Here is a 25,604-nt window from a genome sequence, read left to right as displayed (position 1 = left end):
CCGGGGGACTACTTTCTCCCAGCGCCGGGGCTCCGCGCGCCCCCCCCCCCCCAGGCCCACGGGCGGTCCCCGCCCGGCCGCCGCCCCCCGCGCAGCCCCCGCGGCTCCCGTCTGCGTGCGGGCCCCGCTGCTTGCGCGCCGCCGTTCGGCCACAGGTATCCCTCCGCCGGGGTCGGCACCCCGCGGCCCGCTCGGGGCCTCCCCTCGCGGTGGGGGGCGGTGAGGGCGGGCGGGGGGCGGCGGAGGGAGAGGGGCTCGGCGGCGGCGGTGGGGGGGGAAGGCGGACGGGACCCCGGCCGGGCGCGGCAGCGGGGGTGGGCCTGCGCCTTTAAGAGGGGGCCGGGCCGGCGGTGACCCCGCGCGCTGTCCGCCTCTTCCTGGTTGCCATGGGCACCGCCTGTCGGCGTCCCAAAATGGCGGCGGCGCCATCCGGCCCGGAGAGCTGTGGGAAGGGAGCGGGTAGGCCCCGGGGCCGGCCACACGCCGCGGGTGGGTGCCGGGCCTCGGCTCGGGGCTTTTTGCCTCACCTCGTGGTTGGATCTTATCCCTCTGGCCTGCGGGAGTGGTGGGGGGGCCGCCCCGGGCTGCTGGGGAGGGCCCGGCCCGAGGGAAGGGACTGGGGGGCTGAGGGAGAGAGGGGCTGGGGGGTGAGGAGGGGGCTCTGGGGGGAGGACTGAGGCAGAGAGGGGGCTGGGGGCGCTGGTGAGGAACAGAGGGGACTTGTAGCGTCCTTGTCCGTAGAGGGGGGAAGGGAGGTCGCCTGTTAACACCCGCATGTAGAGGGACCCCGCAGGCACCGCCGGTAAGTGTTCCTGGTCTGGTATCCTGAGAGCTTCACCCGTTTCGGTGAAAGCCCGTCTGGGGGAGGAGCCTCTGCAGGGGGGAGATGGCTTCTGCCCACGGATCTTGAGGCTGTAGGAAGGGGTCTAGGTAAGCACCAGAGGAAGGTTGAGGGGGGTGGATACCCTCAAAGGATTAGCAGCCTTGAGAAGTTTATATGCATCTGTGATTTTGTAACCTGAAAGCAAACTAATACTGCAAAGCTGCATCGCAAATAAATGAGATACTGACATGAAAAATAAACAAGCAAACAACAAATCCTTAAATAACGTCGCAGTATTCTTCCTAAGGAAAAACAAGCTTAGCTGTGCTCTCAAAGTAACTGCGGTTAAGAAAAAAATGCTTAATACCTTGTTCTAGGAAAATTAAACTGTCTGGGAATAGAAGAACTATCTGAATGAAAACAGAGAACCTACTTTCATCTAGGGATGAGGGAACTGTTAGGTTGGCAACGCAGAAATTAAATGTAGGGGGAGGTGGAAAACTGAAACTAAGCTGCTATTCCAAATGACCTGTGTTTTGTATTTTGTATGCACCTTTTGGTTTCCCTTGTGCCAAGACTTTTTAAATCACCAATGCCTTTAATGGTCTCAGAAGCAGGGTTCATTTCAGTCTCCTCCAAAACTTTTTTTGAGGTATGGCTTTGCAAGGCAACCTTAGGGAACTTTGAGTTCTACCAGAACTGAGTAATTATGGTGCTGCACAATAGCAGAGAAATGTGCGTTGTTCCATAGCTGAAGTCTTGTAATGGGCCTCTCCCGTGGACCTCATGGGAATTGTGTCTGTGCTCTGCTTCTTTGTGGAATAACAGTTGAGTGTTATGGGCTGTTTAACATTCATTTTTGCACCCAGCTAATAAAAATAAGATGTTTTTTATAATTATTATCTAACGTTTTTCAGTTCTCTTATAGGCTTCCTGTGAAGCACTTCAGATGTCTGGTTTTGGTTTTGTTTTCAGTTGCCCAAGTGTATCCTTAAACTGAAGTCTGTTAAGGTAAGCTGTGCAAGAAGCTAACAGTCGGTGGAAGTACATAACAACTATTTTGTAAGTGTTTATTGCACAAAAGCATTACTAGGAAGTTGGCGTCATTGAAAACTACTTGGTTTTGGTGATTTGAAAAACTTGCATTTGATTTTAGTACAGTAAGCTCATTTGAGCATAATGTAGTGAATATAAGTACTTGGATGTATCGTTGTATCCTCTGGAGCTAACGTATCTAATTCCAGCAAAACTTCCAAATTCAATCACATTTCAATTACCTATTGCTGAAAACAACTTAACTTCACATAAGTAATCTTTCCAGTTTTAACTGCTGTATATGTAAAAGTTAGGTTGCTAGTTAGCCTTTCTGCAGACTGCAGAGCCTCCTGAGAAGAGGCCTGTGAGAAAAATAGGAATTCAAGGTGTATGCATCGCTGAAGCGCCAAGTTACGGGTCACATAAAACATGTTGAGCTGTATTGTGGTAGCATCTGGGAGGCCCAGGTGTTGGTTCATGTTTCCAGGATGCTATTCAGCAGTCTCCTAATAAATGACTAACAGTGCCTGAAAGATCATGCAGTGTAAGGCACATTGCACATAGTTACGTGAATGCTGAAGTTTGATACTTTGATTAGTGCCATTATTCAAAGCCAGTGGTTTCAAAATGGTGCATTGTTTGTTTAAAAAATAAATAAATAAAAGTGTAACTGTGTGGTGAATTTGTATGAAGGCTCCTGTATTTCTGTGAGTGTGTTCCTACTTTGAATTGGCTTCTTGGGCCTTACATGAGCAGTAAATTCAACTCTTCCAGGATGAAGTTACTAATTTACTGGGAATGGTTTATACAGCTACGGACTGTATATACCTGTTAGTTAGCTGATACCCTGAAAGCCTGGCCAAGACTACAAGTCAAACTATAAAAGAACCAGAAATCCTGCGCAAATGCAAGAAGTCTTAAGAAACTACTAGGGCAAAAATCTCAGTTGGACAAGGAGATCGCACCTGAGAAAGAAGCCAGTGCATTGCAGCATGCTTCGTGTTCAGAGAAGCCTGTGAAAAGTTTGTGTGTTTTGTTTAGCTTTTTCCCTTCACTCTAGGAAATTGAAATCTTTTTTCTATGATGCAGCCTGGAGATGGGGATGTTTTCCAAAACAGGGATGTTCTCCAGAAGGCATTTTTGAAGTCGACTGCTGTCTCATGATCAATACAGTAGGCCCAAGTTATTGTATATTGTATGACAAACCATAAATGAATTGGAATTGCTAGAAATTAAAAGAAAGGATGTCTCTAAGAGCAGAGGTAAGCATACACTAAGAAGTTTGCTGAGTCTATGTATAGAATAATATTAAAAGGCAGAGGACAAAGCAGGACAAAGAAGTCCCAAAGGTGTGATACTACAAGGGTACACATCTGTTGTAAGCACGTTAATTATTTTATTACTGCAAAAATAAGTCAGAAAACATTTACTGCTAATCTAATTTATTACTAAATCTAGAGAAAGTAGGACACCTGGAAAAAGGAAAGCAAGGCTTGCTGCAAGCAAGATAGGGGAATAGGAACCAGACAAAAGCAGAGGCTGCTCTGAATTCTTTTAAGTAATCAAGTGTGCAACAGTAGTTGGAAAAATTAGCTGGAAATATACCTACTTGTCTGCGTGGATGTATTTGCAGCCCAAACGTGACCAGGAGACTCTGATGCTAACTTTACCTTTTGCAGCAAGAAACGGCTTCCATCTCGGATCTAAATTCAATTTCAATTACATTTTAAATATAGAGGCATTAACCAGGACTTTTTAAACAAGGGTATCGATTACTCACTAGGAAGTATGCTGTTCCATTGAGAAACTGGCAAAGGAAGATTGCCAAATAGTTCCTGCATAAACTGCTTGAAGGAGGAAGCTGAAGAAGGAGCCTTGTAACTCATTGCACATGGTTCTAAAAGTAGACTGTATAGAAGCTGTATAGAAGTTCAGGTGTATAAATGAGTATTCACAGAATACAACTCAACTGGGTTGTGTAGAAGAAATCTTGTGAACCAGTGGTGAAAAGATTTATTTTTTTTTTCCAAATAGTTATTTTAAGGCTTTAATCATAACTTCACAAATGCAGGGTAACTATCCCATATGTTCTTCCTGCATGGGCATCTACCAGTTCAATTGCAGAAACAGAAGACTGAAGGAGACTTCTCAAGTCACTGAGTCCTAGTCCACGCTGTTTCATCTAGCCATGTAACAGATCCTCACAGCATACATGGGGCTTGATGTATTTCAAAGGTGGTAATACTTCTTTTTGCCTTGCTACTTCAGACAGAACAACTGCTCCAGATCAGTACTTCTCTAATGGCTGAAAATACGGTTATACAGACTAATTTACAGTTTATTTTTTATGTGGATGTCCTTTAGCATAAATAATGCCATTATATGTGGATAACAATGTTCTGTATATATATGTGTTCATGTATGTATGTTTCAATTATTTTTAATAAATATGCTCTTTTTTTTTCAGCCTCCAATTATGGAATAGACTATACTTCCTGGTCACTGTAGTATCTTTTCTCTGTGTTTCTTCCCATTAGAACTTTTGTTTTAAACAGTGAGTCTTATGAGAGCCTAGTGCAAAGGCATTGTTACTTCCCTGTGTCTTCTGGAAAATTCTGTGTAATTTAAATTTTAGCATTGTGTTTAACTTTCTCTGCCAAAATCACTTTACTGACTCGATTGTCTCTTGATCAATTATTATTCCAACATCTGTCTTCTCCACTGCCAGCTTCCAATTCATAATCTTTTGGTTTATTGCAGAAATTATTTCTAAATGAATGACCTTGCCATTTGTACTTTAAATTTCATTTTTTTTTCCAGCAGTGCTTTGGTTTGTTATGGAGAGGTTGGTGTATATGTCAGGAAAAATGTACTAACTAGAAAACATGTATGGCCATAAATCCTTGTGTGTCTTGGGAATCCTTGTACAATTTGTGGGAATAGTGGATAGTTTTTGTGTGAGTGTGTATAATGTTATATAGAATGGGAATTTATTTTTTTGGCTTGAGGCTGCCAACAAAGATGGCAACTTGTTTAACATATGCTTTTCCAGATACCTTTCATTGTACATGTTCTTCAATCATTCTTGAAATGCCAAATTAATATTTGATATGCCAGTTATAATTTGGCAACGTTTGTCACAAGCAACAATAGACGTTATCTGTTTTTATGAGGCAGGCAGTAAATCATACGGCTTACAACATGGAACGTAAAATGACTTGAGATAGCCACACAAACAACCTTTCAAAATAAAATTTCTGATAAATTGTCTTTCAGATGATAAGTACAGGCTTTGAAAAGTGCAAGAGGGGGATCCAGATGGTGGGGTAGTATAGAAAAGGTCAGTCACTCGTTTTGATCAAACAAGCAATAGACACCAAAAAAAGAAGGGAGGAAAAAAAAGTCTGTTTAATCTGCTGACAGGACAGGCTGGTAACTAGAAAGACGAATCTGGTAACAAAAGAAATGTAATGGGAAAATGATCCACTCAATGCGTAATTAATACTAGCATCTGTCACTATTTAATGAATGCTGCGCTAATCAGAGTATTTTATGTTTTAAAATTTTTAGTTGCTTACCTGTAAAAGAAAGGCATCAGATGCATATAAAATTAATGTTTTGTGCAATATTCTGTATGTGATTTGCTTGTGTAACAGGACAACTGAATTTTATTGAATATGTAACTGCAGATTTTTATATATGGTCAGAGATCAGCAGCTACTTTCTATAACAAATATATACAGAACATGAGCAAATACTGTAAGTAACTTGGCAAATGCTCCTGAGGACTATTCTTGTTCTTTATCTGTTATTGCTCCTATTGTCTGTTGTTCTCTTTTACATCTTAAATCAGTTTCTGATTAAATTGATAAATTTTGAGCACAGCGTATTATTTTGGATTTTGTGAATACCACAGTATTTTCAGAAAGCAACAATCCTGTACCTAATTGTTTTCATTTCGGAAAACTAAGTTTTCTGGCATTTGTACTTGTAAGTTAAAAAAAAAAAAATCCATCCTACAGCACTTAATCTCAAACAGCATTAAAAAATGCTTTTTCAATGAACAACCTGAATGTTTGTCAGTTCTATATAAACCCTAAAACAAAACAAAAAATCTTACTGTTGTCAATAAATTTTCAGTGTTAGGAGACATTACTAAGTGACTGATTTACTGGTTACGGACTGATTGTTTTTAAGAAGTTGTGAGTGCTCCAAGGTTCTGTTGCAAGCTGCAAGGGTAGTTTCTCCATTTTGGAGGAACATGGTACCGTACAGTTAACTAAATGTTGCCTTTATATCTTGGGCTTGTTTGTAACTCTTAATGATGACACTTGATAAATAACCTATTTGATTAATAGAAGATGCCATGTGAAATGTTTAAGCCAGATGGACTGGGGAAAAAGATTAACAGATGTTATGAAATTAATTTCAGCTTAATTACTGTAATATCACATGAAACAATTTTTTTTAAGATAAATCTAATTTTTTAAGTAAAGATCTGTAGCTGATGAACGTTTTTCCAACTTGTACTATTTTATTTTGCATTTCAAACCCAAGGGATGCTGTACCAGCTGTTGCCTACCCAGACCAATGGTAGTCACGTCTTTTCCTTGACACTTAAAACTGAAAGTTTGAGTTCTCAATGAACCAGAGTGCACAAAATTCTCTATAGGGTCACTTAAACAAGATAGTTTTGTTATGAGTTAGAGGACTTAATTTGCATCAAATTATCAACATGTCTTAAATTAGAATAGTTTGAAGCACAGTTCCTTCACTTCAGGAGAAGGAAGCCATTTTGTATCAGCTCAGGAAGTGCTCCATTATGTTGAAAAAGCTTATTTCCAAAATAATCAAACACTTCCATGGTAATGGGTTCACACAGTGTTAAGCAATTATTACCAGGAGAATGTTTGTTAAGCGTAAAATACATAGGGAAATCTCCTGTAGAGTTGCTTGAAAAATGGAAATAGTTCCTGTGGGTAAATAATGCTTTATTGGAAAAACGCAAATATTGCTATTGGGTGGGTTTGTCCAAAACTAAATATGTTGGTCTAGCGAAGTTGTGAAGTTGTTTTACTGTTTGGATGCCTGATAGTATTTTACTTCTTCCATAATCTGCCACCTCTGGCTGTACACAATTGTTAGATCTTATCCGTGCTGTTTGGGGGAAGATTTGGGAATTCTTTGGTCATGCTGCAATATTAAACTTGTAATCCAGCACAAGAACACAACCAATGTAGGAAAATTGTGACTTTCAGAAACTGAAATGCAGTTTCTGATGTGTTGCAATTCAGGGCTTTCCTTATTGGTGGGTCGAGGTTTTCCTGCAAAAGGCATCAGATACAACAGTATAAGTGGGTTTTTTCTTCCCCGAAGACTCAATTCTCTCATTACTTTTTTCCCCCAACAAATATTACTGAATGCGCAGCCCTGTGAGAAATTCACCTAGGTACTTGAAATTAGAGATATAATTGATATTAAATCTTTAACTGAGCTTCCCATGTGACAAATACTTGTTTGTGAACCTACAATAATTCAGTACTGTCATATGAGCTTATAAAATTATTTATAATAGTGGTTGAGCTCTGGTTTCAAGATATGTTGGAATATTCTTCTATCAATTTCAACTAAGGTATGCTAAAGTAATTACTTCTCTTATCATTATATGCTATTAACTTGACTTTTTATTTCACTGGAAGGCATAAAGGTGAGCTTTAAGCTACTTTTTGTCCCCTTGTAACTAGTCTTAGTACATGAATAGCAGTACCATACTGAATTGCAATGTTTAAGCTCTCGTTTTGTTTAAAGTTTTAAGTATGGCTTTAATATTTGTGGCTGTCTTCAAAGGTACCATTCTCGATCTAGTTCTGCCTGCCAAGAATGATTTTCAGGTTATGAGGGTGTAATAGTTTCTCAAGAGAAACATGCACCGGTGTCTTCTCCTTAATTAAGTAAATGTTTCCTACTGTACTTGAGCGTCTGTTTACATGCTCATTATTGTCGGTGATTTTTCTTCTGGAGAAGATTTTAGTTATGTTCTTCGCTTGCCTTACTTAAGGTAGTATATCCAGCATCCTTGTTGCTCTCTGCTTTGGGAAACCTCAGGAATAATTCTACTCCTGTACCTTTGTGGTAACTCTACTGGGTCTTGTTTCCCTTCTTCCTGCTTTAAGTTAGGGAGATAATTATTTCTTCTGTTGCCTTTATTAACCAAGAACAATTTTCTTTATTGCATTTCACACGTGCACAGGAACATTCATCATGAAAAACTATCAGATAGATATGTTTACTTGACTAGGTGTACCATATATTTATACTTTGCTCATTTATAATTAAAAAAATAAATGAATACATACTCAGTAATGTGTTCAAGGGAAGGAAAAAAGAAAGAAAGGAGAGTGATAGGCAAAGCTAGAGCAGGATCAGGATTTTATCTGAGTGTGCTAGGCTATGCAAAGTCTCTTCTAAAGATGCACCAATGTAACTTTATTTAAACAAACTTGAAGTTGGTCTAAATTGTTCTGTGGTCACTTATTGTAAAGGCATATTTGATTTTGATTGGGCATAGACTAAATCAATTTATGTTAAACTGAAATTAGTCTAAGTTAAACCAAAGTAAAAGTGCCTGCAGCTTATGTATGGGTTTTAATAACTTAAATTGAAATTGTGCAGTGGGCACAACCAGTGTAAATGTCATTTGCTGGATGAAACCTGAATTAGATACGTTTTCTGGAAAATTGTAGTACCCATAGGAAAGTACTAGAAGTCAGTGCACAGTGAAATTATTAGTCATGTGTTGAAAAAGGCAAAATAATATTGTAGAAGCAGAAACCTAAAATAGTGTCTGAAGCTAGAGTTCTAAATAGCATAATAGGATGATAGTGAACAATACAGTGAAAGGAATGGCAACAGATGGGGAATGCAGGCAAGAGAAGCTGTGTAGCTGGGAAGTATCAAAAGAGCAGGCAGATACTTGTGGCAAGAAATGGAATGTATGTTTTTAATATACATACATATCAACTTATCATGACAACTGATAATGAAAGGATAGATTTCAGGGTGAGCTAAGTTGGTGCTAAAGCTGAATTGTGCAATAATTCCTTTCTATGCAATTTCCAATATCTCTGAAACCTACAGGTAGTGTCAATTTCATGTTAAAAATAATAATAAATAGAGTTGGACTGAACAAAATCAGTGCTTGAAGAAACAGATTTTTTTTTTGAGAGCATCCTATCTTTGGTACTGAGTTGATAATTGAGAAAAAGGGCATATTTGTCACCACAACTGTTTATGGAAAACCAGAGACACAGGTAGTAATCAAGTATATCAGAATGCTTGCACAATGTGATGGATTCTTCAGTGCCCCTGTCATTTGATCAGATGGAATTAAAGATGTAAATAGACAGCAAGGGAACCTTGAAAAACATGCTGAGAGCGTTTGTTCCTAAAAAGTGTGATGGGATTTTGGGGGCCAATGCAAGAAGTGTTTCTCAGAGTTTACAGTAAGAGATGTTGGTGCTGAAAGTGAGCTGGCCATATAATGTAGGAAGGCAGTTTTCAGCAGAGAGTAGGTGAGACTGATTGCAGACATACAATTCAGGATGATAAATATCTGAGAAGGGGGCAATGAGATGGTTGAACTAAGACTTCATCTGTAATAAAAAGGATTGCCAGTTATATTCACAGACTCTGCTAAAGGAGATGGAGATTCCCTAGAAAAGGACTTTGCATTGCAACACTGCTGTACTCCAGGACTTTTATACACAAAGCAGGGAGTCCAACTGTTCCATTATTTGGCTCTTTACTCTAATGGAAGGGGGGGAAGGTGGAGGAGGAAGAGGAGAAGAGCAAAATTTAAAGCATAGACTAGACCTGAAATTTAACAAAGAGACCTTGAAACTGAAGTAAGAAGGAGGAAACTGAAAGAAACTGCTTCAAATAGAACCTGTCAGTGCCTTATCCATCTGGAAAGGAATGTTATGTCTCACACTTAGCTAGCATCCTTTGTTCTGTTAAATAGTGGAATAATCTCTTTGTGGTGGTCTTATCTAGGTCTGCCTGTTTAATCACGTTAATAAATGGCAAGTATCATGCTCGTAATTGCAGACTGATCCTCGAGAGTCATTATTTATTCCCTCTGATAGTGTTGCTTTCCTCGCAGCACATACCCCCTCCCTTTTTTTTTCATCTCTCATTGTCCTGGTTTTGTATTGTTTCCTATGATCCGTGTGCACAGGTCTGTATGAGGCAATAAGTTTGCCTCCAATGCACCTGTGCTGTAAGCATCTGTGTTTTGTGTTGTGCTTTTTTGTGTATTTTTTATTTATTTATTATTATTATTATTTTATTTACTTATTTCCCTGCAAGTTCTGGGAAAACGGATGAGGAAAAATACTAATATAGGAATAAAAGAGGAATGTAACTGAGGGGAAGGAAAGAGACGATGTCAAGGCAGTAGATTTCTTGTACAGACTTAACAACCTCTGCATTCCCTGAAAAAATAAATAAATAAAAAATCCAAGCTTTTTATTACCTCTTCCTCCTATTATATTTCTATTATTACCTCTTCCTTCCAGCTTTTTATTACCTCTTTCTACCTGATCTAGTAGGTGGCATCCCTGCCTGTGGCAGGGGGGTTGGAACTGGATGATCTTTAAGGTTCCTTCCAACCCAAGCCATTCTCTGATTCTTCTGTATTTTACTAAAATGTGTTTTGGATGCTTTAAGTGGCAGCCTTTGGCACTCATGCACATGCACATGCACAATCCTAATTCCTTAGCTGAAGTGGCTTGATGTTTTTGAATAGATGAGTGAAGTGGAGGAAAAAATAACAGCTTTGTAGTTGCTACACATGAAATTTTGGAATTGTGACATTTCTTTTCTCTTCTTCTCCATCCACTCAAAATATTTGTTAATAGCAACTCACAAAACTGCTTGCTTTTACACCAGGAAGTCATCTTTCCTTCCATATGCTGTTGTCTTTAAGGCTTTACTCTACTGCCATCACTGCTTTATTTTGTTTGGTAACTAAATTGTTTTTATATTTCCTTGCTATTAATGGTAATATTTTTTCCCCTCCAAAACAAAAGCAGAAGTAGGGGAGGGAGGGATGTGGAATTGCATTGCCTCTAACTATTACATTACTTATACTCCTTTATGATTTATAACTTAAATTATAAGCTTGCTCACCTTTAATTACTGTAATCTGGAAAAATATCTCCACTGGTAGAAGTACAATGAGAACAAAGCAGTGATAATGCACCACTGAAATGCTATTAACAAATACTTGCATGAATGAATTAGGAAGAAGAAGATTTCTCAGAGGCCACGGAAGTATGTATACACAAATTCAATGGTGAATCCATTATGAAGATCAATATTAAATTTAAAATCTGAAATACTGTATTATTTATTTGATACAGAATTTTAGTAGCATTATCACCGACAAAATCATACCAACTTTTTTTTACAGTATTAATAACTATCGTGATACTGAGCAGAATCCATAGTTTCAACTTGTTCAAAATTTCAGTCTGATGGTCTGAGAAAGTTCTTGGTTTTGTTTTTCTTTCCTTTATAGGTCTCTGTAGCACAGCACATTAGGTTTAACACTTGAAAATCTTTGGTATAGATGAACTGGACATGTGATAGAAAACTGGAAAACTACACTGTATCTAAGAAGTGCCAGAGAGACTTGATTTTGGGGTGGTTTTTGTTGCTACTGAGTGGGCGTGAGAAGGAAACTACTATCCTGTACACTGTGATCCTATCAGTGTAGACAACAAAACAGTAATCTGTATAACTTCCTGGACTATAGCGAATGCAAACAGATCTTCTGTAGCAATTGTCAAATGGAGCACTGGTGTTATAAACCCTACTTTAAATTTGCAAAATGGGTAATAATTTGCCAGAAGAACAGCAGAAGCATCCAATTTCCTACATGTAACAGGTGTCAACTCATACCTATTTGATTTCATACTATGCATGCATGAAATGCGGAATGGCATCTGTGCATGAATTTGGTTTAATTTCAGTTTGCTGAATGCTTGCACTGTTGCATGCAGATGTAGATCACTTTTTGTTCTTATTTATATAAGTTATGTTAATGTTCTGGTTTTAACTTGAATTTATTCAATATATTTCAATAAATGGAGGAGTTTTATTACATGTGAATTCAAATATATTAAGAAGAAATAATGGTTAAAGGTGGTCGTTTAATCTGCATCAACCAGTCTTATCTTTAAATTGTTGCTAGCTTACAAGAACTACTTTTCGTATGCAAATATTAAAATCCATATTTATGTGCACTTCTGTTTATTGATTACTGTCTGGAACTAGAGTACTGACATTTTTAATAGAAACCTGTTATAAATGGCAGAAGGCATAAATACATACAAGTAGCAATACTTAACTGCTTAATTAGTCAGAAGACAAGTGGGGACATTGTCCTTGAGTAACCAGTCAGAAAGTAAAAATTTTTACGAAGTGACTATAGCAGCAATAAAAGCTTTCCTGCTCACCAGCCTAGCACAGTTGGAGACTTACTTTAATTAGTGAACATGCTAAGTTTTTCTATTAAAGTAGTGTAGTTAGGAGGGAGGTTGGTCTTGCTGCTGAGGTTGTTTAACTTAGTGTATTTTATCCCCATCAGTTACAACTGTTTTCACAGTGATATCCACTGGGAAAAGTAGAGTTAAATATCACTATATTGAGATAGTCTTCTTAATATTTTCCTCTTACGGGTCTCATACAGAATTGTTTTTTTCTGTCAGCATCTTACAAGACTCACCAATATGTTCATTAAAACATAATTCCAGTTTTTAAACTTGGTAACATCAGAATAACTAAGGAGACAGAGATCTAGAGTGACAGCATGTTAAGGAGTCTTCTATTATTACAATTTTCATTGGTAAATGAACAAATGATGTAATCAGATATGGGCATCAGTCACTTTCAGAATAGTACTGGTGAATTGTGTGCTGTGTAGCTAATAGTTTAATGCAAACAGTAATTTTTGCTTTACCTGCATATTCTTACATTTACAAGGGAGTGAAATAGCCAGCTGAGCATTTACCTTATCATCTCTACATATTACAGAAGCATGGTCAGGCAAAAATTTGGATTTTCTGGTAAGTGTCCTCAGGTGATCACAGTTGCCAAAAAGCTCCATACAGCAAGGCCGACATTCAGAACATCTTTTATTTACTACAGAGACCAAAAGGGGCCTCAAACTTGCTCAGGACTGAGGCACACAAAGGTAACATTAATCACTGTTGGAATAGTGGAACACTTTTGACCATTCAGTAGTAGTGTAGCTAGAGGGCAAAACTGACTGGGGCCAATCTAGCTTAACTCTTCATTAATGACCTGGATAATCAGAGCGCACCTTCAGCAAGTTTTCGGAAGATAGAAAGCAGGAGGAGTGGCCGATGTGCCAGGTGGTTGTGTCACACCATTCGGAGGGACCTTGACAGATTGGTTATATGGGCTGATGAGGATCTGTTGAAGTTCAACAATGGGAAATGCAAAGTTCAATGATGGGAGAGAGAAGCATAACCCCATGCCTCAGTAGAGGCTGGCGATTGCCTGGCTGAAGAGCAGCCCTGCAGAAAAGGTCCTTGGGGTCATGATGACCACAAGGCAGCAATGTAACTTTGCAGCATAGAGGGCCAGCTGTATCCTGGGCTGCATTAGGAAGAACATTCCCTGTGGGTCAAGGGAGGTGGTCCTTGCCCTCTACTCAGCACTGGGGAGACCACTTCTGGAGCAGCATACCCAGTTCTGAGCTTCGTAGTACAGGACAGACATGGACATTCTGGAGCTAGCCCAGTGGAGTCCTACTAAGATGATTAAGAGATTGAAGCATCTGTCATACAAAGAGAGGCTGAGGCAGTAGGAGTTCTTTAGCACATAGAAGACAAGGCTCAGAGGGTCCTGAGCACTGTGTACAGGCAGCTGATAGGAGGGAGGAAAGAAGACAGAACATGACCCTTCTCACTGGTTTCCAGTGACAGGACAAGAGGCAATGGGAACAAAGTTATTTCTTATCTTTCAGTGAAATTTCTTGTGTTTCAATTTATTACTGTGGGTATAGTCAAATACTGGAACAGGTTGCCCAGAAAAGATTTGAACTGTCCATCCTTGGAGATGTTCAAAACCCAGCTGGGCATTGCTGAGCAACCTAGATTTTAGTAGAGGGGGTGAGCTAATTATCTCCAGAAGTCCATCCAAACTTAGCTATTCAGTGATCTTTTTATCTCAAAAACTTACTCCAATTCAGACTCTTTTTGTATTTACTCTAGCAAAAGATCTAGGAATATTGTCATGTTGGTTTAGCTGTGAATTTCTAAGATACAGAGAGAAGTCACTAACTGAGAATGCAAATGTTTTTTCTTTTTAGGACGCGTGCCTCCTTCACTGCATGGGGAAATGAGAATTTGGATGGATTGCAGTGACAAATACATGACTAAAAAGAAAGTCTGGGTATTTAGGCCATTCACCTGGGACAGGAAAATAATTGAATCTAGATTTTTTAAGTCTCACCAAGCACTATTTCCTAGATTCTGGAATCACCTTCCTCCTCCAATGAGTATTTAATTTTTTTAATTGGAACCATTTAAGAGAACAATGGGGATAATTAATCTCTGTATAACCTGTAATCTGAGAAATGAAACTTTGAGTTATTGGTTTTGTTAAGCAAAGGAGAAAGCTGAGTCTGGAGAACTCCGAAATCCTAAAAATGTTTGGGGGGGGGGGGGAGGAGTTTGTCATTTGTGTGCCTTTATAACAGGACTTCATATTTCACACCAACTGGCTTTCTTCAGCATCACCCAGAGCTTTCTCATTGAGCTTTCTCATTATATCTTATGAGTCTGTATTTCTGTAACTTCAGATATAGATTAAATTAAGGGAAGGTTGAGTCCTTAAAAGAAAAAGATGGCTTACCATATGACAAACTTCAAATATTTTCTTCATACAATGTAAACAGCACTATACTTCTAATAATCTACTATCCAAATTAATTATGACAATAGATATTTCCATAATAATTAATTTGTTGCTAATTTATCACTTAAATATTTTAATGGGTTAAAAAAAATTGCTCAGACTTTTTACCCAAAGCCTCGATTGGGTGCTGCTGTTCTTTGGTTTTGGCTCTGCTCGTTGTTTCTTCTTATCTCTTTTTCATGAAGAAATGTCAGCAGAGTTAGCAATATGGTATTCAGTTGCTTTAACACCTGAGCCTCCAAATAACATCAAGAATGAAATGTGTCCATGGTAACCAGGATGCACTAGTAATACCTTCCATTCCTTCTTCTTTTTAATCTATGCAAAATTGATGAGCATTACAAAATTATGCAATATTATCTTTGAAATAACTATGTGCCAGCAAATTATCAAGGTAACTATAGTATGTCCTGTGTACATAAGGAAGTTTTTAAATAGAATACTGGTTTTGACAGCTTGTTCCACTGTGAATCAAAAAATGTCTAGAAATACATCCTGGTGTTTATGTAACTACTTAAATATTTTGCCTTTTCTCTTCCTCTGTGTGTTGGCCTGGTGTTCCTATTCTGACAGATAGTTGTGTAGCATTGTGCTCCTTGGTACAACAGTGACGAAGATCAGAGATTACTGAGCTATTTATTTTTGTAATTTTGAAGTGTTGGCATATTTCAGTTAGTATTAAAATGCTTTGTAATTTATAATTATATGATAAAGTTTTGTAAACATGTTAGGACATCTACTGGAATTGCTTTAAAAATTTGACAGATATTTAATTTATAAAGGCATTGACTTAGTGTTCCATTTCAGGGCTGGATTGTATGAAGTTAAAATCTCATTTAATGGTTTATTCTCTCTCTGTTTGAATGAAATACCTTATTGTACACTTGTATATATATAAACCTATATTATGTATAAATACTCATACACAATAATAAAAATATATATATATACTACCTAGAAAAGTTTGTCTTGTTAACACCAGTGCAGAATTTAGGCAAGCATCTGTTATCTATGTATACTTAATTTTATTGCACTATACATCCTAGACTGAAAAGAATTAATGTATTTTATAATAAATCACAACAAATTGTAATCTGTTGTGCAACATGATTTCTTTAATGAATTAGATTTCTATCATAGTGCATAGCTAAATCTATAAGGTTATACAGAAAATCAATCAAGAATGTCAGTAGGTGTTAAAGTTCAAAAGTTGAAAAGTATCATCATCATTAATAATTTTTGGTAGGTGGTTTGGGGGTAGAGGCATTATCTTCTTTTTTTGTTACACTTATTTCCGCTCCAGGAAGGGGTCTTGAATTTTTAGTTTGCTTGCTTGTTCGTAATGGTGGTTGTCTGTTTTGGTGGTAGTTTTGTTCTTCTTGTTATTTTTAAATAAGTGGCACTTTCAACAATACGAAGAAAAGATCAAGAGAAAGCATGTTAAGCAGTTTTCTTTTCTCCTTTAGCAATGATTCTTCCCTATTTCTTGCATACCATTTTGAAGGGTATGCAAGCTGAGGAACATGAGGAAAGATGCCTTTTGTTTCTCCATTTGTGTATCAGTTTTGTTCTGTCCTTGTTCTCACCTACTCTTTTCCACAAATAAGCATGGAAGTAGCCTCACGTGCTGATTCTTCCTACACTGCTACAGATAAAAAGAGCTTTTGGAAGTACAGTACAGCAGTTTGCTGTCATCATCCCTGTGGGGCTACAAATGTACTAGTTCTGAAGCCTTCCCAGGTACTAGGATCATCACTGAAGCAATGACAAGCAGTTTATAATCCCTGTTTGCATTGAAGTCTCATATTACTGCTAGTATCTTAAGTGACATTATTTTAGTGAAGTGGTAGTCTATACTGTATGTGTACGTTATAAAAATGTTAGTTATTTTTAAATGTTTACATACTAAATTTTAAATGCAGATTGGATAAATGTATTTTTCTCCTTCAGAGGCAACTGTTTCATTGTAAAAGAATAAAGGTTGTGTGTGTCATTGTAAAATAGGATGAACTTATGCAACTGACTAGGATGTTTGTTCTCTTCCCATAATAAGAGTTATTTTTACTGAATATCATTGATGAGTCTGGGAGTTAATTGAAGCTATTTTGTGTCTTTGCTATCTGAAAGATGATTTAGTAATTCTAATTCCACCCTATAATGAGACACTATCCACAAGAAACATCAAAATGATGAATTATAGCTGGCTATATTTGATACTCAAAAGTACATGTTATGCTGTTACTGTATATGAGATATATCAACAGGATACAAGCAAGACTTGAAAAACAGAGAAATGATTTGTGTGGGCCTGCCTTGGCAGACTAGTCTGGAGTCTGAGCTTTAATTTGAAAGTTTAATAATGAAAGTGAATTCAACTTATTGGGAGTTACAAATATTTAATTATTTTCAATTTGAAAATTGTATATATTGACACTGAAATACTGGAGAGATCTGAAGTTAAATTTCATGCTAGGTGTAGACCACTGTTGTCATGTCTAAGATTTATAGCGAAAAGTTTAACTCTGCATTCTTCAGTCAGTAAATGTGAGTAGTCATCTGTGGCTTATTGATAGTTAAGCCAACACTTGCTTTTAATTTTCCTTTTCTACATGCTGGTAGAAAAAAAATAATAAGAATTTACAGATTGACAAATAGGAATATCAGTGATGTGTACATTAGAAAACATGCATAAGTGTACATAAAACAAACAATTTATCACTGTGTCAGGAATCTATGTATACATATACCAGTGTAAAATCCTGACTTGTATCAAGCAAATGGAAGCAAATGAAACAGATACAATACTAGTAAGACTACTTTTTTTTTTCCAACCTTGCCACAGCAGCAACTGAGTCCAACTTCTGTCTTGTATCGTGATCTTTTCCAACAACTTACGTGAAGGAAGACACTTGACTTTCCTTTCCAGCTGTGACAGCAACAAAGCAAAAGTAGATATTAAAAGCTGACACTGTTCAAGCATATATGTGATGTTTGAAGAGAACTTGGAGGAAAATTCCTGATATCCAGGGCCACTTGTTCTCCACCATTTCATGGCTAAATAATTCACTAGGCATATTATATTATCTTTTGTCTCAGCTGTGTTTTGTAAAGAAAAAAAAGCTTTGTAATCTTTTCTTTTTCTAACTCCCAGACCATGAGTTAAATGTGTACTTCTATAGAGCTTTTTCCTGAGTTTTCAGGCAGTCTGAGTGCTGACACTTGAACTGTCCTGTTAATTTTGACAAAATGTTAAAAAAACAATTCAACCTTTAATGCTGTCACTGTTGAATGCTTGAACAGTTGAATGGGTATTTCCACTTAATGACCTAATTTAATGTCTGATCAATTGTATTTCTGTCACTAAATGAAAAATAAAAAGATTATTCATCGTTTTGCAGGTTGAGATGTCATTAAAGGTGTTTTAATTTCTACAAGCAATTTGCATTCAGGGACTGGAAAAAAAATTCTTTGTGTGTAAAAACATTTCACACTTGTCTAGATGCATTATGGGATATTTATTTTCCTTTGAAGCATGTTGTAAGGCCGTTGGTAATGAAACCATGGCCTGATCCCTTATGATAACTTTGTTTTGGGAATGCAGAAATAATTACATAACTGGAATCCTGAATCCTAGTAAAGTATTTATCTCATGGAGCTTTATTCATTTCTTCTTGCCTTTTTTTTTTTCTTTTTCTTCCCCAGTTGTAGGTAATTTTCAGGTGGTGGAAGATCTCTCAGGAATAAATTTTGTGAGTCAAAACCTGGAGAAATTAAAGAATCCCAGGAGCATTTTTTGAGTGATTCATCTCTTCATAGTAAGACGATAAAAATAATTACAAATTTGCTGTGGCATATAATGGAATAATCTAGCAATAAGGATCTGTAATAACTTTAATGAAAGATGTGATTGCTTTGGCTAACAAGCTTTTGTATGTGAATTCATTAATATAGATTAATGGAGGAAGAGTAGAAAAACAAAAAGACATAACAGTAACTTTAAATACAGAATAAATCCTAGCAACACTGATAGTTTCATTAAAGAACAAATGACAGAGATATTAGCAACAAAAATAGGCCAGAAAGAAACATTTTTATTGTTAATAGCTAGGTAGCTCCTTATAGTGCTCTGTGCCAGCATGCTTATTTATATGGCCATGTCTTGAGCTACATGGATTCCCAAGCTGTTCTACACTGAGTGCAACGGGTGTTAGATGAGCTTAGGAATATACGGCCAAATATAGAAAGGCAGTGGGGATGCTACTAAATAAACCTCAAAATGTAAATGTATAGAGCTGTTTTCCAAAGCCTGGAAAACAGAAAGATAATAAACAGCTGAAAAGTCTCTGTTGATGGGATTATTCAGAGGTTTTGTATCCTATAGGAAGTATTGAAAGCCACAGCTGCTATTCCTTCCTAACATTTAGTCATTTCTTCCTTTTTCTAAAATTGCATTTAAAATTATGCATGGGGATTTCCCATTGGTTTTTAGTAAAATTTTAACATAAAATACAGATATTTTATTTTGTTCAGCTGCTGTATTGTCATATTGATATTATATCCAAACATAGCTGTTGTCATTCCACACAGTCAGATATTTTCACACCTCCTTTTTGACTCCTGCTAGGGGAGTCAACCTGCTCCTCATCTGAGTATTCACAGATTTATTTATTTTTTTGAGAAAATTTGTTTTGTTTTGTTTTTAAGTTTAAATTATTTCTAGTGGGGTTAGGAAGAATAGACCCCATGGAAATGGAACATTTAATCAATATCCTATATAAGCATTTGAAGTATCCAATGGAAAACTGAAGAAGGAAACATTTTAGAATGAATATTAACAGTCTAGTAAACTTATATCAACAAGTAATACAGCTATACATATCCATCTTTGTTTTGATTTTTTTTTTCCTTTTTGGATAGTGAAGTTCAAGATATCATATATTTCTTCTCATAATCTCAATAAAGCAAGAGATAAGAGCAAGATTTTTTGTATGTCTAGATTTTCATTATGGTTTTATAAGGAAGGAAAATTAATTCATGGTAGTGTAGGCCAAGAGAAGAGAGGTCTAAATTTCTGGACAAATGAACAAAGAGTACAAGTCATCAAGTAGTATGCAGCACTTTTAGGATAAAAATCTTACTGAAAACCTGGAGTTCTGGAGTAACTTCCATTGTTAGGTCTACATTAGTTGGCAGACACATATATAAATCAATATAAATACAGCTAAATATATTTCTAAAATAGCCAAACTACGTTACATTATTTATATATATATATTTTAAAGCAAGTTGATAGATAAATGATCTGAAGAAACTGTTAAATTCTAAATGACAAGTTCCAAGTTGGAAACTGAAGCAGAAATAATCAACTGTATGCATGCAGGATGGGAAGAAGCTCATTAAGTAGCAGATCTATAGAAAAAGAATTTGGTGTTGTACTGGATCTCAATGTGAATAAGTCAATAAAATGTCATGTCACTATGGAGGATGATGGTTTTCAATTTTATGTTAATGGTTTTATGCAAGATAAGAAGCAGAACTGGAAGGACATTTCATGTCAGACCCATCATTATTTTCCCCAAAGCATGCAGCTAAAGTAATTTTTCAGTTCTTTTAGTAACATCCTCTTGCATAAATAGCACAGATTTTATGTAAATATATACATATCTATGTGGACAAGTGGGCAAAATGGATCTGGGCAAGTTTCAGTTCAGCTTTGCTGCTGTTTTAATGTTTCTCAGCTGAAATGAGTTTGCTCTATGTACAGGGTTTTTTTGATTGTTTCTGTTTTTGATTTTTTTCCATTTTGTTTTAACAATAGCAACGTTTTACTGAATAAGCTGTAGTTACTGGTAACTCAATATGAATTGCAAATGTTATCTGTTGCTAATGTTTAGTATTAGATATTATGTGCTCTTTTTGCTAGAAAACAACCAAAAAATTGGAGCTGATTTTTTTATTATTATTATTGTTTATGTGAATAATGTGAGATTATTGGGAAGAAATTTCAGGCTTTTACAAATCTGTTGTCTCTTGGGATTTCTTTTAATCACAGTTCAAATTGCTGTACTGTTTGGTGCCAAAATTCTGGAACATGTCCTCAATCTGTGCCGAGGTAAATGCGACTTCCTGGATCGGCTTCCTGTCCCATTGCTCCTGGACATCATTTCCTTTCTGGAACTTGAAGATATTGCCAGACTTTCTCAAGTTTCATGCAGATTTGAAAAGGTAAATATATATATATATACACACACATATATATAAATATATTTTAAAATTTTAGCTTTGTTGTGCAGTATGTTGTCTTTGTTACATCTCATATTTAATGTAATCATCAATGTCTACTTCACTTTAAGTTTGTGACAATGCAATAATCACCTGTACACAAACAACTGAACGTGAAGGATGAAAACTAGATCTTAGGCTGTTAGAGAAATGGTGCTTATCCTGCAAGCTTTTTGTTACATATAAAGAATGCAACAATCCAGATAATATCATTGTAACTCATGGTTGGGTGTTATGCACAACTTCCAGGATTAAGTATTTGAAATGTAAAAGCTATGCTTTGTATTATGATCCGTATCACTGTAATGTCTATGAACTCGAACCACAGACCAGGATTCCCTTATGCTAGACTCATTAACAAACAACAAATCATTGCCATTGCTAGAGAGCTTACATTTTAAATCTTTAGCAAAAGACCTAAAATTCTGAATAAATACAGGAGCACAAAGAAAGAGATTTTTTTTTTCAAGATTTTTGTAGACCTTGCATCAAGGAACTGTAAGAAGTGCAAGAGGAGAAAGAAATGACATTGTGCTTACTAGCTTGCTTGGAATCTATTTCCAAGTATCAGGAGAGTATGGGAAATAGTACGAACATGCTGAATTGGACATTTGAACAGTAAACAACAGAAGTTGTCACTATTGGCTCATTGGAGCTAAGGGTAGACTCTCAATGCTGAATGAGGGGGAGCAAATAGGGGAAGAGAGCCTAGAAGTCCCAGCAGAATGAGGAACAATTTGTTGGTGCAAAAAGAGAAAAATCTTAGGACGATGTAGGTTGGGTTGGAAGGGTCTTTGAGAGGTCACTCTTTCCAACTTCTTGCTCAGTGCAGCAACAGGTAATTGGAAGGCTGGAAAGATAATATATTTACAGTCACAATCTAGGAAGATTATTTTGCAGCTCTGAATGTCTTAAATTGCATTTGCTATCCCAGTCAAAGTCAGAGAAAAGGCTGCTGCAGAAACTCAAGTAGGAGGGGGGAAAAGGTTTTACCTTATGATAAATAGGAAGATAAGCATATTAAAGAGAAAAATAACTTGATTCTTATCCCCAGGGGTGCTGTAGGAACCTAGAATGAAGCCTGTCAATTTATGGGTTTTACAGTTACTGACAGCATAAGTAATGGTGAGACCTTAGGAGGAAGATAAAAACGGGTTTAGTCATCTTGAAACTGATGTGACAACTAGATGCTCCTGGAGAGGCTTCAGAGAGACAGGTTAACCTTTTAGTATGGAGAACAGGACATGTCTCTGGTACAGATTACAGAATCCAGATTGTGCCAGGCTGAGGTTACTCACAGGCTTTTTATTACTTCGAGTCTATGTGGCTCAATAAAAGTTCTCTGAAAGACTGCTGATAGTTCAAGAGGATGTGGCTGTACAGCTGTTCCTATGGTATGGCTGCAAAGACATTACAAGTTCTTTGCTGAGTGTGAGTTTACTGAGTGTGAGTGCAAGTGAGCACAAAAAATACAAGGCAGTGTACAGACAGTGCAGAAGAAAATGCCGAGATAAGAATAGAGTGCATGTCAAGAATATAGAGATGAAGGGCAGATTGAGGTAGATAAACTTGCTGAATTCAGGTCTTTACTTCAGCATGAGGATAAAAGGGTTGATTCTGCAACTGGGTAACGACAAGTAAAGGATGAGACAATAAAAGTGATTAAAGGAGAGGAAGAGAATGGACAGAAGTTATGTCGTTATTTATTAACATAGATCTGACAGTTGCAGAGCATGTAGTAGAGTAGGATTAGGTACTGTGGAGGGCCATAAACTTTTCATTAGTTTAACACAAAGCCTTGGATGTTCTGGAACTTACGAAAATCCTAAAAAGTATTAACTTGCATAATAGTAAAAATTTTGGCACAAAGAAATAACCTATTACAAGTGGTAATGGCATGCTCTGATTCCCTCATTTCAGCAGTATTTTTAAAAAATTAAAAATTTGTCCCAATGGTATGAGTTTTAATTCCAGACTAATTTATGTGCAGGTTGGAGTGCTGTTCTGTATGGAATTATGAAATAGCATGTTCAGATTTTCAAATAGGGGGAAAACAGCATACCAAAGTTACATGTATTCTAGCATAAAGACATCAAATTTTTATTACAATTAAAAAATGCAGGGAAGGTGGAAAATGAAAAGAAATTCTGGAGGCTTTTGCAGCAGGCATACTGTCTGCACATGAAGGATGGAAGGAAGATGTGGCAGCCGTGCCACCCTTGGGTTTGTCATAAGCAGTGGTGTCCTGACCCCCAGCCCCTTTGGCCGAGGAGCAGGCTCCTGCGGGTGTCCTGCCTTGCTGCTGAGCCCTGAGGATGGGAGGTGTTAAGGGACAGTCCCAGCGCTCAGGATTGAAAAGCGGAGCGTCAGAGGCTCCGCATTTCCATCCTGTACGACACATCCTCACAGGCTGAATTGAGCAGCAGTCTTTGTTACCCAAAGCGTGGCACCGTTTTTCCTCTCACTGTGTAGTTCTGAGCATAAATTCGGCTCTCCAGGGTACCCAATATGCGTTTCAAAGTGCCTTAGCTTTCCTCTAGGTACTGCTTACTTCTAAGTAACTCAGAAGCAGCTCATTTCAAACAGATGATGCACGGAGGCCCTGTGTTGGCCACTACCGCTCAGGCACCAACCGAGTTTTCCAAAGGCGCATTCAGAGGCCTCTCAGCTCAGGTGTCTCCCGGCGCAAGCTCGGGCTAGGACTCAGTTTATTTTGTAGAGACCTTTAGACGGCCCGAGGAGGCAGAATCCCTCCTAAAGGCCCCAGCCCCAGGTGCAGGCCGCCGCGGGCTGCCGGCGGCTGCTCCCGCCAGGGGGAGCCCGGGGCCCGGCGCGGGCGGCAGCCGGGGCAGCGCAGTGCCCGCCGGCCTGGCCCTCGGTGAGTGCTGGCAGGAACAGGGCACCTCGAAATGCAGCTGTCGCGAACCCAAATCAGGCCCGCTGTTGTTCACTTAACGCTGTCTGCTTCTCACAGGAGCAGGAGAATGGTTAGGGAAAGATAGCAAAAATTTAAAGAACACTTGACATCATTTTTTCTTTCTCTTTAAAATATAACATTTCCACACAATTCTGTTTATGGAGTCATTCTGAAAGGGGGAAACATCTCCCGAGGAATAGATTTAATCGCTTAAGGCTTCTGAAAGTGTGTTTCTGTTATAAGTCCAAATGCAATTGTGAATAGGACCAGGAACAAACGCATTTGGGTCCTTTTACTTACCATAAAACAAGTTTGTATTTGCGATTTGTCTTCTACATCCTGCCAAATTTTTCAGTGTAAACTTACACAGCTGCATAGATTTCAGTGGGGCCATATGAATTACATACCAGGAAAGTTTGTGGCATTACATCTGCCCTGTTTGTAGTGTGGTAGAGAGGCCTTTGATGTCATACTAAATGAAACTTCTCACACGTTTCACAGAAGAGTGTCATATCTTGCGTCAACAAGACCGGGCAAAACTTCCACTGACATTATTGTGAGTTTTGCCTAATGCTGCATCTTCCAAGACAGCAGGTGAGCAGCTTACACTGAGAGTGACCTCCGTATTTGGTGGCTGTGTTGTCTGATCACATTTTGTGTAAATAAAATGGTCAGTTAGGAATGAATAAGCCAAATGATGATTTTAGGCCTTTACTTTCTCTTACAACTAGATATGTAACAGTAATGCATGATGGGAAAAAATTGTAGAGAGCTTATATGATACAATTACACCTGAAATGAAAGAATTTGCACTGGAAATGGGCTGGAAACATTTTTTCTTCACAAACAGAATTCAGCTACAGCTGCAGCTCTGAAGGAGGAGGCAGAAACAAGATGCTTAAAACCAAGAAACTGAGTAAAGATGCATTTCTCGTTGACGTAACCATTGTAAGGAGTGGGCCTGTTATTTGTCAGGTCATACGTACTGATTTTTCTTCCTTATTAGAGAAAGCAGATTAATTAAAGGATTAAAAGAGTAACAACAAAACATGTCTTACTAGAAGCAACATGTAAATAATACAACCTTTAACATGTTAGACATCCTGAAATTGTATTATCCTCAGTGTCGTAAGATACTAACAATAGAAGAGGTGGTGGTTCCTTTGTACTTCATCCTTCTGACTTCTGTATTTTGTTTTGTATCATTACCTATCCAGAATAGGGCAGAAAGTCAGCAATCTTCTTGTCCTAAAAAGTGGATGGTGAATGCTGAGGATTTTGCTGTCTACCATGCTAAATTTTCAATGGTTATGGATGAGTAACATGTAGCTGGTTCCACAGTTTGATGTATTTTGAAGTATTTTAAAGTATTATCTAAATTTCAAGCAAATAATCATTTTTTCAACAGGAAGAAACTTCTTTGGCGACTGAGGGTATCAATCAAATGGTCTTCCTCATCCTGCACAATCCATCAAAATCATGCCTTTTTTTTTTTTTTCCCTTGAGGCAGAAGTTTTCCTTGATGTTGCTGATGCAGGA

The 25,604-nt window shown here is 37.8% G+C and overlaps 1 long non-coding RNA gene across 8 annotated transcripts; it reads left to right on the top strand.

The window, feature by feature from the left end:
* The first annotated feature begins 84 nt into the window (after window positions 1-84).
* Window positions 85-25,598, top strand: LOC121074631. Of its 8 annotated transcripts, XR_005822443.1 has the most exons (7): window positions 316-459; window positions 1,752-1,834; window positions 2,948-3,030; window positions 18,569-18,681; window positions 20,149-20,313; window positions 20,919-21,091; window positions 25,474-25,598. It is a non-coding gene; the product is annotated as an uncharacterized LOC121074631 (long non-coding RNA). The 8 variants fall into 8 exon arrangements; XR_005822447.1 differs by lacking the exons at window positions 316-459; window positions 2,948-3,030 and adding an exon at window positions 85-155; XR_005822442.1 differs by lacking the exons at window positions 2,948-3,030; window positions 25,474-25,598 and adding an exon at window positions 24,916-24,987 and having other exon boundaries at window positions 320-459.
* The last annotated feature ends 6 nt before the right edge of the window (window positions 25,599-25,604 follow it).

Source organism: Cygnus olor, chromosome 9 (assembly GCF_009769625.2).
Source record: "Cygnus olor isolate bCygOlo1 chromosome 9, bCygOlo1.pri.v2, whole genome shotgun sequence".
Lineage (NCBI taxonomy): Eukaryota > Metazoa > Chordata > Aves > Anseriformes > Anatidae > Cygnus > Cygnus olor.
Note: the sequence above shows the minus strand (reverse complement) of the source record. Positions and strands in the feature narration are given on the sequence as shown.